Raw genomic sequence first — 14,803 nt, 5'->3', positions numbered from 1 at the left:
CATTAACCAGTGGCCGGAATGAACTTGGTCTTGACACTATATGGAACATGTGACTTCCTTTTGATGTGATTCTTAAAAATTTGATAAGATTCTGCTTTAAAAAAGATATCTCTTTTGTCAACTCACAAAGTCTTCACACACCCAATTTAGAGAAAATGCAGTGAAAGCATAATAGAAAACATTATGGGCTTAAATCTAGGTCTTCTGATCCCAAGGTTGTCTAACTCTTCCTTTAGGGAATTTTTGGAATTATTCTACTTAGGGAAATTGTTTGTTTTTTCATCTGGGTAAACTTCTTATCTCAGAGGATGATTACAAAAGTTTAGTAAGATAATGTATGCAAAAACTTTGTAATCTCTAAATCCTTTTACGAATGTGAAGTGTTTCCATTGAAGTTTAATATCTTATATTCTTCTACATTGCTTCTTTGTCCAGACGACTTGTTAGAACCACCTGGGAGATTTTAGTGACTACCAATGGTGTTTCTTTTTTTCCCTCCCCTCCCCTCTACTTTCCTCCTTTTTCTTCCTTTGAAGACAATGGCATGACCAGGGCCAAAGAGGCATGACTGGAGAACAAGTGTCAGGGCTCGAAGCTGAGAGGACGTCATGACTAAGAAGGTGACCAGTGTGGTCAGGAGATTGATTATATATAGAGAGACTGGGAAACTATTGAATAGAGTGAGGATTACAGAAGCCAGATTTACATTCATTCCACAGAGGACTCACAAATATGGAGAGAAGAAAGCCTAGAAGGAAGCTTGAGGTGTTGAATGGAAATTAGAGGTATTGATGTGAGTGCATGGTTTTAAAGTATATATCCATGGATGTGTGTGTGTGTGTGTGTGTGTGTATTCTAACTCTGACCAGTAAGACAGCCTAGAAGCAATGACACCTAATAGCAATGACACCTCATAGCAATGAGTACAATGAGCTAGATTTTGCTTTCTAAATGCTAAAAGAGACCCAAGGTCTTTGGAGATATGGCTGATTCCAGGGCTGGGGCATACAAAGAATTGGAGAGTCTGTAACATTTTTGTCCAGAAAGTAAGGAGATATTATGAGGACATGTCAAGAGAATCTAGGAGTCTGCATGAAGGGATTCTCACTAGCCAAGTCTGCAAAAATCTGGTCATCAAAATATATAATGATAGAAATGAATTATAGTCCTTTGGATGAAATAAAATGAGTCCGCATGAATATAAATAAAGAAGTAAACGAATGGGGTAAAGGGAAAATTCTTTCTTGTAGTAGAATGATAACCAAGAAATGTAGAGGAAATGATGGAGTAAGAAAGTCATCATTTGGCAGATCCAGTGGCAATGAAAAGTTCATCTCAGATCTCCAACTGCAGAGAACATTACTGACTTATGGCTCTAGATGCTGTGTTCTGCTATCAATGGCCAAGTTTGATGAAGGACTGTGTTTTTAATCAATGGCTATAAGAAATGGGGACACTAAGGCACCTTCTTCCCAGGAGCACATGGAAGTCTTCTGATGAGTAACTTTGACTCAAGGAGTCCAATGGCTTTACTAAGGTTTTCTTAGGACTGTACAACAGGTTGTTCTCCTCCCCAGCTTTCCTTCCTTCCCTCTTTTCTCCACTATGATTAAACCATTCCAATCTGGCGTCTTTCCCAGCTTCCTCTGGCTTTGGCCTTTGCCCACTTACCCTCACCCTGTGAGTTAGTCTCCCCACTGCATCTCTTGCAGTCTTTTGCACATCTAACCCTGTCTTGGTTTCTGCTCCTCTGAGACCCCTAACTAACCCAGAAATCATGACTGGAGTGTTAATTCAGGTGGGAGACATCAATGAATGGTGGGTGGAGGTTTAAGCTTTGATGAGAGCCATGATACTGGCAGAAGCCTTGGCTTGTCTTCCTAAGTTGCTACTTATCAAGCATAAAGGGAAAATGGCGCCTTTAAAATGGAGGAGGCTGACAGACTTCAACTTGACCAGGTGATGAAGGTTAATGTTACCAGTGGTGGGACGGGTTGATGTTGTGTGTTCTCTGATATGCGAGGTGCAAAGAGTGACTTCTGTGGTATTCCCATTGAGCATGTTTGAGTCTGGTCATGAGAAAACATTCGTGGACCCAGTCTGGGGACATGCTACAGAAAAAAATCATGAAGCTCACGAAAGGTAAGAAATGGCTGAGGAAATGTTTCAGAATGAAGGAGATTAAAGAGACATGATCATTAAATGTAACATTTGATTCTGAATTGGATCCTTGACCAGAAGAAAAGGAACACTGTGAGACCAGTTGGGGAGATTTGAATGGGTCTGTGAAATGGATAATTTTTGAACCAATGTTGACTTCCCCTTTGGTGGGTTGTATACTAGAGAGGTGTCTGTGCTTTGGAAAATGCACATGGGAAGGCTTTCCAATAGTTCAGGAAGGCTGATCATTAATAAAGGGTACAGACACACATACACACACACACTCACATAAGAGCAAATAAGGTGAATGCTAATAATCAGGGGAATCTGGGTGAAGAGAATGAGATAGGTTTTTTTTTTGTTTGTTTGTTTTTTTTTTTTTTTTACTGTTCTTGCATTGTTTCTGTAAACTTGAAATGATTTCAAAATAAATTACAAAAAATACATTAAAAAATTATCAGTGGCCAGGCCCTGACCCAGGCCAGTTCAATCAGGATCTGCCAGACAGCCTGGGCATTCTTTTTTAAATGCCCCTGCGGTCTCCAGCTTGTGCGGAGGGGTGTGAACCATAACCTCAACACCTCAGCCACCGTCTACACTGATGTAATAGTTGTTTTCCATCTGGAAACTGTGCCAGGCCCAGGCTCTGTGACCAGCTCAGTCTCCATCAGGGATGGTTTTAGGAGTTCTAGACCAGTGGCTATGTTTAGCATTAAGTCAGTCCTGCTACCATTGGCCTTGTCCTGCCCTTGATGTTGGGCTCTGCCTTGGCCTTATGATGACCTCTTGCCTTGTATCCCAGTGACCAGAGCTTTATGTTGGGTCCCTCAGACCCCATTTCCTAGTTCTCCTAGGGACTAGAGTCTCATTCCTATCTCCCTGGGAGAGTGAGGGACTGTAGCACCAGCTGGCAAGGCCCTTGGATGCCAAGTGTCTTCCCGCCTGTCCACTCCCATACTCAGCCCTAAGTCTGTGCTATCCTCTGGCCTGTTCTGGGACACCCCTTGCTTTCCCCTGCAGGTCCTCTGCATGCCACAGTCTAAGTCCCTCCGCACCATCTGTCACAGCATGCTCTCTGCCTGCCCCTGGCACACATACTGCCCACCACCTGCCTCTGAGCTTCCTTCCAGAACATCTGCCTCACAGAATTAGTTAATGCCCTGTACCTATTCCCACAGCACTCTGCAATTCCACTGCCAGACGCCCTCACATTTTAGTGTTTAATTGTCTGCTTTATGCAGCAGATTAAATTCCATGAGAGAAGCAGCTATGCCCTGTTCATTGCTACATGCCCAGTACCTATTTAGCATATGGTCCCAAGTCCATAGTAAGTACTTGGTAAATATTTGTGGAATGAATAAATGAATGTCTAGTGTTCAACTCCAGCCTGGCCCTCTTTAGCATGATGCGTCTTATCACCAAATATCATCATTTGCATAGACTTGGACACAAAGCCTGATGGGACCACAGCAAGGCCAGTAGTTGAGGAAGCCTGGGCTGTAGTTCCCCAAAAGGCAAGGATCTGCTGACTTTTCAGGTAGGTGTGGGGAGCCAGTCTTTCAGGAGGACGATGGCAAGGGGTTTTTAAAATCCCTCTTCTTGAAACCGAGAAGACAGTGATACCACTCTTGTGAGGGGGCATCCCCCCACAACAGAGCTTCTTCTGGAGCTGTAGTAATCTGCAAAACATGCCTCAGGGGTCTTGATTAAAATGCAGATTAGAGAGTTCTCTCAGGACCTGTTGAATCAGAATCAGAATGTCTGACCCTGGGGTCCAGGGCTCTCAAGCGCGCTCTCTCTCTCTCTCTCTCTCTCTCTCTTTCTCTCTCTCTCTCTATATATATGTGCATATATAATATATAAAATATATATAATAATATATATATATTATTTTTTTTTCTTTTAACTAGGCTTCATGCCCAGCACAGGTCTGAACTCATGACCTTGAGATCAAGACCTGAGCTGAAGTCAAGAGTTGGACTCTTAGCCTGAGCCACAGGCACCCCAGGGCTCTATATTTCTTAACAAGCTTTTTGCTAAAGCTGCATTTAGAGAACGTCTGAATAGCATGGAAGCAGAATCTCCTGTCTTCAAGATGGGATTCTGGCAGGAGTCAGGTTGGATAGCCGGACTCTAGCCATGAGCGTGGTGGAATTTGAGGTTGTTTGCGGAGAGCATGATCAAGAATTTGAAAGCAGAAAGACTTTTTTTGTGTGTCTGTGTATTTTGATTTTCTTGAATGCTTTTATTTATTTTCACTTTGATTCTTTTTACCTAAAACAAATTCATAGACTTTATTTTTTAGAAGAGTTTTAGATTTACAGAGCAGTTGCGCAGATAGTATGGGGTTCCCTCTACCCCTCCTCCCCACCACAGTTTCCCCTATTATTAACAATATGCATCGCTGTGGCACACTAATTGTAACTAATAGTTATAATTAATGAACCAATATTAATACATTATTATTAACTAAACTCCATAGTTTCCATTAAGGTTCACCACCAGTATTACATGTTCTGTGGGTTTTGACAAATGTATAATCTCACATGTCCATCATTATAGCATCATGCAGAATATTTTCACAGCCCTAAAAATCTTCTATGCTTTACCTTCTCACCCACCTCCCTCCCTACCAATCCCTGGCAACCACTGATTTTTTACTGTATCTGTAGTTAGCCTTTTCCAAAATGTCATATATTTGCAATCATACAAAATATAGCCTTTCTAGATGGGCTTCTTTCACTTAGCAATATGTGTAGGTTTGTATAGATATGTTTTCAACCATATTGGGTAAATACTGAGGGAAGTGATTGCTGGATTGTACAATAAGACTATGTCTAGCTTTTTAAGAAAATTCCAGTCTTCCAAAGTGGCTGTACCTTTTTGCATTCCCACCAGAAATGAATGAAAGTTCCTGTTGGTCCATAGCTTCACCAGCAATTGGTATTGTCAAGTTTTGGGATTTTTGCCATTCTAAGATTTGTCCATGGATCGGTAGTGTTGACCTTTGTTTCATTTCTGTTATTAGTAATATTACTGATTTTTCAAAGAAACAGCTTTTATTTTCACTGATTCCTGTTTTCAATTTCATTGATTCTGCTTTAATTTTTATTTTTTTTCTTTTCTTCAGCTTATATTGCTCTTCTTTCTCTAGTTTTCTAAGATGGAAGCCTGGATAATTAATTTAGGTCTTTCTTCTTTTCCAATATAGACATTCCATACTATAGGCTTCCTTATGAGCACTGCCCTTGCTGCACCCTACACATTTTAATAGATTGCATTTTCATTTAGTTCAAAATATTTTTAAATTTCTCTGTAGAGTTTTTCTTTGATCCATGTAATATTTGGATTTGTGTTGTTTAATCATCAACTGTTTGGGAATTTTCCAGCTATTTTTATGTTATTGATTTCTAGTTTAATTCCACTGTGGTCTAAGAGCACATTTTATATGATTTATATTCTTTTAAATTTGTTAAGATATGTTTTATGGCCCCAAAGGTGGTCTCTCTTGATCAATGTTCTACACAAGCTTGAGAAGAATGTATATTCTGAGGTCGTTAGATGAAGTGTTCTATAAATGTCAGTTAGATCCAGTTGATAGACCTTGGAAATCAATCCCACAAGACAGAGTCCCTGGTTGGTATGTGGGAACTACTCATGTCCTTCATGGACCTAATTGAAAATTCATTGAAGGGGAAGGGAGTGACAAAGACTCAAAGAATACCAGAATTGACAGTACTTTCTGGAATCCAGGCATCGTGGAATTGCCCCTGTTGGTTGCCAGGCCCACCAGTAAACCCCAAACATTTCCTTTAGCTTCTCTAATGTCCTTGGGTGTCTAGACACAGTCTCACAAAATAAAAACGTTATGAGGGCAGAAGTCAGGCTGCTCCACTACACGCTCAGAGTTGTCTTAGGTGAGGACTGCAGCTCCATGTCCAAAAATGTTCTAGTGCAGCCTGCGGTAGAGATCCTGGGACGCCTGTCCGAAGCTTCCTGGCTGGCCTACCTCAGCTCCCATCCCTACACTGTAAACCCCTTGAAGCTGATGGCTGCTACTCCAAGGGGAACAATGCTACTATTTTTTGGCAAGGGCAATAGCTGAATAGTGTTGCATGAGAAGGAGGGGATTTAAATTCTTGTGGATGCAAAGAACAAGATAAAATACAAATGTAAACATTTAAAAAATATTCAGCATTAGAGTCAAGGAACTACCTTCAATTTACCTGCCTTAAAAACATGTATTCTGGAAAATGCTCAAATGGGCTTCTGGCCAAGATAGAATAATGGGGACCAGATTTATGTTACCACCTGAAGTAACTAAAATCATGTGACACAGCCAAGCCACTCAATGTGCCTAAGAGGAATGAAATCATATGTCTATACACATTCTGGAACATGAATGTTTATATTAGCTTTATTAGTAATGGCCCCAAAATGGAAACAACCCAAATGTCCACCAGGAGATAAATGGACAAACAAATTGTGATGTATCTATACAATGGAATACTTCTTAGCAATAAAAAAGAATAGAATTATTGATCTCTGTAACAACATGGATGAATTTCTAAACATTTATTGTAGTGAAGGAAGCTGTACAAGACTAGAGTTCATACTATATTTCTTTTATATAAAATACATGAAAATGAAAACCAGTGTACAGTGACAGAAAACAGATCTGTGTGGGTGGGGTGGAAATGGGGAAATGAGAGGGTAGGATTATAAAAGGGCTGGGGGAAACTTTGTTGGGTCAGGGATATGTTCATTATCTTGATTAAGGGGATAGTTTCACAGGTGAATCCATATGTCAAAACTCACCTTCTTTTGCACTTAAAATCTATACGGTTTATTGTAAGTCAACAGAGCTGTTTAAAATTTGTTCTTGGGGTGCCTGGGTGGCTCAGTTGGTTAATTGTCTGACTTCGGCTCAGGTCATGATCTCCCGGTTTGTGGGTTTGAGCCCCACATCAGGCTGTGTGCTGACAGTTTAGAGCCTGGAGCCTGTTTCGGATTCTGTGTCTCCCTCTCTCTCTCTCTCTCTCTGCCCCTCCCTGGCTCTCACTGTCTCTCTCTCAAAAATAAATAACATTAAAAAATTTTTTTAAATAAAAAAATAAAAATTTGTTTTTATTCTACATTATCTTTTGTTATTTTCCCCCTTGAAAAAAATGTTCAGGGGTACCTGGCTGGCTCAGATTGTGAGCCTCACACTGGGAGTAGAGTTTACTTTAAAACAAATAAATAAATGTTCAGTTTCCTAACTAATCAAAGAAATAAAAACTAAAAGAAAAATAATATAAATATGATAGGGAACAATAGGATAAAATTGTCAGGGAGGGAAAGAGTAGGACCTGAGGTCCCTGGGTGGGGGAAAAACACATATTTTGAAACAATGTTGGAACATCTGACTACAGCAAATTCTTTCTGGCATAAAGTCCCTCGTAAGAATGTGATAGACACCACCTACTCCCCCTCAGGTTTCCCTCAGGAATTTGACAAAAGACCTGACTAAAAATAAGTAGTAGACCATAAAACGTATGACCCGTAAGGAGCACTGTGGTCATAGCTCACCCCTTATACATCCCTCCTTTTGATTGGAAAGGAGCCAATCAAAAATTAGGAATGACTAGGCATTTACGGTTACCTAGCCAATAAGGGTAGAACCCAAGAAAAAGCAAAGGGGAAGAGAAGGGATCCACTCAAACCCTATAAACCAAGTCTTTGCCTATAGTTGCAGGCATTCACTTTTGAATGCCACCTCTTTACAAAGAGAGCTTTCATATTATTCTAACTTTCTGATTTTATACTCTAATAAGCTTTTCTACCTCTCTATTCTTCGAAGCAGTGAGACAATAAACTCTGGGTATTGAGGAAAAGAATCCTGCAACATAACCGTCTTCACTCACATGGAAAAAACTTTTATAAACATAAAATGTGGACTCAGAGACACAGACTGTCTCCCATACCCTTATAAAGGAAAACCATTTCTTCTTTTACCTACTACTTGCTGAATACCTCACTACCAGTTCGCCTAACGTGGGAGTTCTCCTACTCCAAGCAATTCTATGATGCTAGCTGAGTGCTCTATGGTTTAACTGGATTCTGACACTATCTACCTGTACACACCACAGGTTAAGGCTCAGTCCCCTACAGTTGCCCATTCTCCACTTCAGATTCTAATCTCAAGTCCAGGCTGTCACCTGGGCTTCTGACCAGTTGGCTGTGAAGTGGAGGTTCCCATGACCTCTCCTTGCATTCGATTAATCTATCAGAATGGTTCACAAAACTCACGGAACAGTTTACTTACTAGATTACCAGTTTATTACAAAAGGATGTGATAAAGTTAATTTGTATATCAGGACCCTCAAAATGGCGGCTGCCCCAGCGACTCTGCCCATGTCACAAATCTAAACCTAAGTCAGCCTTAATGTGTAGGAAAATACCTGTCAAGGAATCCTTACATACACCAATCTGCAAGCCTCCAACTCAGCTTCAGCTAGTTTACCTTACCCTAGAAAATAGAACCTGCTGGCCTTATAAGGAAATCTCCAACCTCCTAGCCAATCATGCCCTGTTGCTGCATGGCCTCCTCTAAATCTATATAAAACTCATTCTTGCCCCAAATCTTTTGGGAATAAGGCTTTGCTGCTTGTGAGGCATTTACCCCTCCAATCTATGGATTGTTTTCCTTAAAATAAAGGATGGTAAACTCAGTTCCAAGTTATTTTCTCATCTGACAGACATATCTCAGGAGCAGTCCAATGGAATAGATGCCTAGGGCAAGAGTTGTGGCAATAGGTAGGGAGCTTCCATGCCTTCTGTGAGCATGCCACCCTCCCAACACCTCCATGTGTTCACCAACCTGGAAGCTCTCCAAGCCTGTAGTTCAGGATTTTTATGAAGGCTACATTCTGTAGGCATGATTAATAATATCGTCCTCCATTGGTGATGGATGACATCATCCTCCAACTCCCCCTCTTCTCTCCCAAGGTCAAGGGATGGGGCTGAAAGTTCACAAGGTTGTTTCCTTGGCAACCTGCCCCATCCATTGGTCTTTCCAAAAGCCACCTCATTTTAACATCAACTCATGTGTCATTGAAATTTGTTATGAATAACAAAAGACACCCACTTCACCTTTATCCCTCTGAAGCTATTTCAGGAGCTGGGAGCACAATTAAATATAACCAAAGATATCACCACAGTGCTTATACAAAAAATTATAAGAATTTTAGATGCTGTGTGTCAGGAACTATGGCCAAAGACCAAAATATGTATTTTTTATTATGTCACAATATCACAACCCTCATTCACTTTTGGTGGGAGTAAGTAATGGGCTCAACATTTCTGAGGTCAGTTTGACAATAAGTCTTTAAAGCCTTAACGTGTGCCTAACCTTTTAAAACGTGCTCTTCTATTTTAGGGATTAACTCTGTGGATACCTCCTGTCTTAGAATATGAGAAAGATGTAGTTTGTAGGATATTGATTTCAGCCCTGTTTATATTTGCAAAAAAAGTTATAAATAATCCATATGACAAATAACTGGAGATTGGCTAAATAGTTAGTAATATGGTCACACAGTAATAGGTTCTCCAGAAACAAATGTGGAAATGGTTGGGGGTATACATATGGGAGGGAACCAGAGAAGGCAGCCTTGGTAAAAAAAAACAGTGATGTGGCCCCAGCAAAACTTCGATCTACCCAAGGGCGCTTGGGCTGAACCGGCCAGGCTGGTTGAACCTGCCCTCACCCAGTCACTGGATGTGACCAAGATGGCTGGCCAGGTGGCTCTGTGCAGCGGAGGCCTCCCGGAAGGAGCTGAGAGTGGAGGGGGGCTGCTGACTGCCCACAGTGGGGCAGCACGTCTTTCCGCCAGGGACATCTGGACAGCAAGGGTGTCTCTGTGCACCACCATCCCAAAAGCTTTCCTTTCCTGCCTCTTTTATTCTGTATGCTCTGCTTCCTTTTCTTTTTTCTCTGCTGACTTGCAGAGTCAGTCTCTTCATGAAGTATTTATTTATTTTAGAAGTTACTTGTAGAAGCCTCTGGAGCAAAAATGCTATTGAAATTAAATTAATGGAAAAGATGATAAGTAAATGAGATTCTGGAGAGAATTCCGTGCAAGAAAATTAGAGTTACACTCACTATAACTTGCACCTGATGGACCAGATAAAGGACAGTGGTGAATATCCACAGGAAAAGCAAAGTTGAGAGTTTTCTCCTTTCCCAGTGTTCATGGGGTGAGCCTTTGCAAATGAAGAGTAGTGGTCTCCGCTCTGGGTTAGAAGTCACTGAATTGACTTCCTACGCTGTTGTCCTTCCAGGGTATGAATGTATTTGTTTGCATTTGGGGGATGGGGGCAAGGTTGGGAGGTGTTTTTACCAGGACCAAGGACACAGGACAGCCTGTGTCTGCTCTCTGCATGGAGAGGAATAGATTGAGACTCCAGGACCAGCCACATAGAGCCCACCTGGGAAGGGAGAACATCAGTATCAAAAATAACATCAGAATTCTGGGGTCAGGGAGTAAAAGCTAGAACTATTACAGAAGAGTCCTGCTAATTATGGACGGAGACATGGGCAGGTGGCTGTTTTTGTCTGAATCTCCATTAGAATTTCATTATCACGCAATGGGTCAAATGCAGAGCAGTGGTTTGCTAAACATAAAATAAAAATAGAATAGAGTAGAGTAGTCTTTTCAAAACCTGGAAATTCTGACTATGCCAAATATTAGCAAGGATGTGGGTCAATGGTATCTTTATTTTGCTGGTGGGAGTCTTGCTGTTGAAATATATGGAAGCAATTTGGCATTCTCTCTCAGTGTTGAGTATTTGCCTTCTTTGTATTTCAACAGCTCCATCCCAAGAAGATACCCTTGAGAAATTCTTGCACATATGCCCAGGAAATAATGTGGTGTGATGTTCATAATAACACTCAATGAGAGCAAAAGGCTATAAACAATCTAAATGCCCACAAACTAATGAATAGATAAATAAAATATGGAATATTATTTGGCAATAAAATGAAGTACTGATGCATGCTACAACATGGATGAACCTTGAAAACATTTTGCGAAATGAAAGAAGCCAGACACAAAAGACTGCAGATTGTATGACTCCCTTTCTATGATATGTTCAGAATAGGCAGATTTCTAGAAACGGAAAGATTCGTGGTTGCCAGGGGCCGAGAGATTGGAGGGACTAGTAAGTAACTGCTAATGGATATAGAAAGTTGCTTCTTAGTGTAATGGAAATGTTCTAAAATTGACTGTTGTGATGGGTTCACAGTTCTGTGAATAAACTAAAAACCCATTGAAGTGCATAGTCTAAATAGGTGACTTGTGTGGTGCGTGAATTGTTTCTCAATAAAGCCGTTTACAAAAAAACAAACAAACAAACCCAAATGTCCAAGAACAGGAGAATGAATCCATAGGAATGAATCCATTTATATAACAGAATAAGATATAATATAATATATATAATGTAATATAATTTAATGATTGACAAATTTTAATAAGTCAAATCAGTGTCTCTGAGTGCTATTAACAATTAATTAATAACAATAGCATTATATTAATGCTTGAAGTGCATTAGTTACTATCTGTGTGGTTGGTATCTTATTTAATTTCCATCAGATCGCTGTGAGTTAGGAGCTATAGCTGTTGCCATTTCATAGATAAGAAACTGACCTTTAGAGAGTTCGCACGACTGGCAAATAGTAAAGCCTAGATCTGGTTCCTGTCTGTCAGACTCTAGAGCCCTTGTGGGTTACTGTGCCCTCTGCTGACCATCCACTACCTCCCTCCCACCCTCCCCACAAGACAGCAGCTCAGACTGACCAGGTCCATCAGGTCCCCGAAAAGGATACCACCAGCGGGATCTGGGTTAGCTGTGGACACAGAGTGCTAAGGCATTTCCTGGCAAGATATTCCATAGAGTCAAAAAGAATGCTGATTAATTTGGGAAACAAAAATAACAATGAATCATGGGCTAATTCAGGGACATTATTAGAAGCTACTGCTGGAACAGAGAAATCTTCTAGGAAGCAGAAAATTAGGTGCAGAAAATTAGTGATGGCAAAGCCCCGGTGCCCACTTCACGGGGCCATGTGCTGATGACCATGCACCACCATTCAAAGGAGCTTCCAAGTGGTCCTTGTCTTTTTCTGTCGGAGCTAGCCTTATTCCAGCCTGAATTAAGCTGAAGAGTTGAGTGGCGTCTCAATAGCATTGAAGCTCACCTCAGGCATTCTCTCCTCTCTGGTCTTCATGAGCTGAGAAGGTGCTCATCTGGTCCGCGTTTCTCATCCACACAGAAGTGCCTTTGAAGGAGCTCCAGTGAGCTCTAGCCTCCTCCTCAGCACCAGTTAGGGGCTTTGCCAAATGAAATACTTGGACCAGATTAGGATATCAAGTAGGGAAGGGGAGGGGGGAGCATGAGTGGAGGGAAGGAGTCTTTCCAGGCACTTGTTTGCCAATGCTCTTTGGATCAGTTCGGTGTTTGATGCTGGTTGTCAACCCACACACTTCTTAATCTACTTTAATTTCTGTTTTGGAAAGAGGGCAGGAAGAGCTATTGGACAACACTTCAAGGACTAGGCACTGACTGACACTAAGGACGTTGTCCCTGGGGGTGGTGTCTCTGCTGTCCCACGCGGTGTCCCGAGAGCAGTCCACACTCTCTGAGAGCAGAGGGAACATGGACAGAGAGAAGGCAAGTGTTCAAGGGCACTGTGATACCAGATCACAATCTTAGAAGGGAAGAAGTGGTCGCAGAGTCCAAACCATAAGTCACTGACTATATGGACCAATCAGTTCCCAGTACGGAATAGTTCTTATGAGTGAAAGAGAAACCCGAGTCCTTATCTTCAACAAACTTGTATTATAGCTGGTGAAATAACGCACCACGAGGCGAGGTTCATTTCCACATCACCAGTCAGGATGCATTCTAGGGCTCTGCCATCCACCCGGAAAGCAGACACTCCAGGCTTTAGAGGGTAGGGAACGTTCTCCTAGAATACAAGGCAGTATGTTCTTCTTTGATACCACGTCTGCACTGTCAAAGTTTTACTATTGTTTCTGTCTTTGGCACCTGAGTTTCAGAGGTTGCAGTTCAGGAAGAGCTTGGTGTGAGTCTTCACGGCTTGGAAAAGGGCTCCATTTAATTAGATGTGCAGTTCTCAGCACCGTGGAGGCCCCTGCAAAGCAGCAGCAATGCCAATGGTCTTGCTAATTGGGCTGCTTTTTAGAAGCAGACATGGGCACTGGATAAAGGCCCTGGGAGCTCCTCCTGCTTGTCTGGAGCCTGGAGGGCAAACTGAGTTTGTGACTCTGAAGGCCAAGTCCTGCCAGCCAAAGCCAGATTCGTTTTGGGGGTGGCTCACATATGGGAAAGCTTTGAATTGAAAAGGCTTTGGTCTCAGGGAGACAGATGCTGCTTGCCTTGCCTCATTATCCATTTTGGAAGAGAACGTAGCGTCTTCCTTCCTGGAAGACTTTTCCTGTGGATGAGACCCTCCCCGCTTCCTTGTCCCCAGACAGCTACAGGTACCACCCAGAGGGCAGGGATCCCTGGCTCAGTACAAGGAGATTGGCGGTGCTCTTAAGCCATAAATTGGTGTCACAGTCATATATCTCCATAGCAACATTTCACACAAAAAGAAGGACATTTGTAAATATGCATTTTGCAAGCCCCCTTTTTGATTTAAAATATCAACCTTTTGAGAACAAGTTGCATTGCCAGCTATGTTCTGCTGCTGGAAGAGTGAGAACATGGAGGCTTCTCATTTACCCAGTTTGCCAGTGGCTCACGAAATCAACTGGTAAATTCCCTCCTGAGCACACTTCATGGGCCCGGTGCCTTGCAAGGTGATGTTGCGGACACAGAAGGGAAGGAGGGTAAATCCAGCCCAGGGCTCACTTAGCACACCGTGTCTCCACCACTGGATCACAGACCTCCAGGGGGCCTGGGCTCTGGGGCCTCTGATCAGCAAAGCAAATGGTCTTGGCTCTTGCCCTTATGGGGTCCTTACCAGGTGGTTAGTGGAGCTTTATTCTTTTTAGTTTATTATTATTTTTTTAATGTTTATTTGAGAGAGAGAGAGAGAGAGAGAGAGAGAGACAGACAGACAGACAGACAGAGCGTGAGCAGGGGAAGGGCAGACAGAGAAGAAGACACAGAATCTGAAGCAGCTATCAGCACAGAGCCCAATGCAGGGATCGAACCCATGAACCGCGAGATCATGACCTGAGCCAAAGTCAGCTGCTTAACCAACTGAGCTACCCAGGCGCCCCTCCAGTGGAGCTTTAAAAGTTACAAATGTCTGATCCGGAAATCCCATGCCTTGATAATTTACCCAAATGAGTTGGAAAGTTATGTCCACACAAAAACCTGCGCAAGGATGTTTATAGCAGCTTATTCATAATTGCTCCAAACTTAGAAGCAGTCAAATCGTTCTTCATTAGCTGAATGGATAAGCTATGATGCCTCTCTACCACAGAATATTATTTAGCAATAAAAAGAAATGAGCTAGCAAGCCACAGAAAGACATGAAGGAAACTTGTATGCATATTGCTAAGTGAAAGAAGCCAATATGAGAAGCCTACATACTGTATGATTCTAACTGTACAACATTCTCCAAAAAGGC

This window comes from Suricata suricatta, chromosome 4 (genome assembly GCF_006229205.1).
Source record: "Suricata suricatta isolate VVHF042 chromosome 4, meerkat_22Aug2017_6uvM2_HiC, whole genome shotgun sequence".
In the NCBI taxonomy this organism is placed as follows: Eukaryota; Metazoa; Chordata; class Mammalia; order Carnivora; family Herpestidae; genus Suricata; species Suricata suricatta.
Note: the sequence above shows the minus strand (reverse complement) of the source record.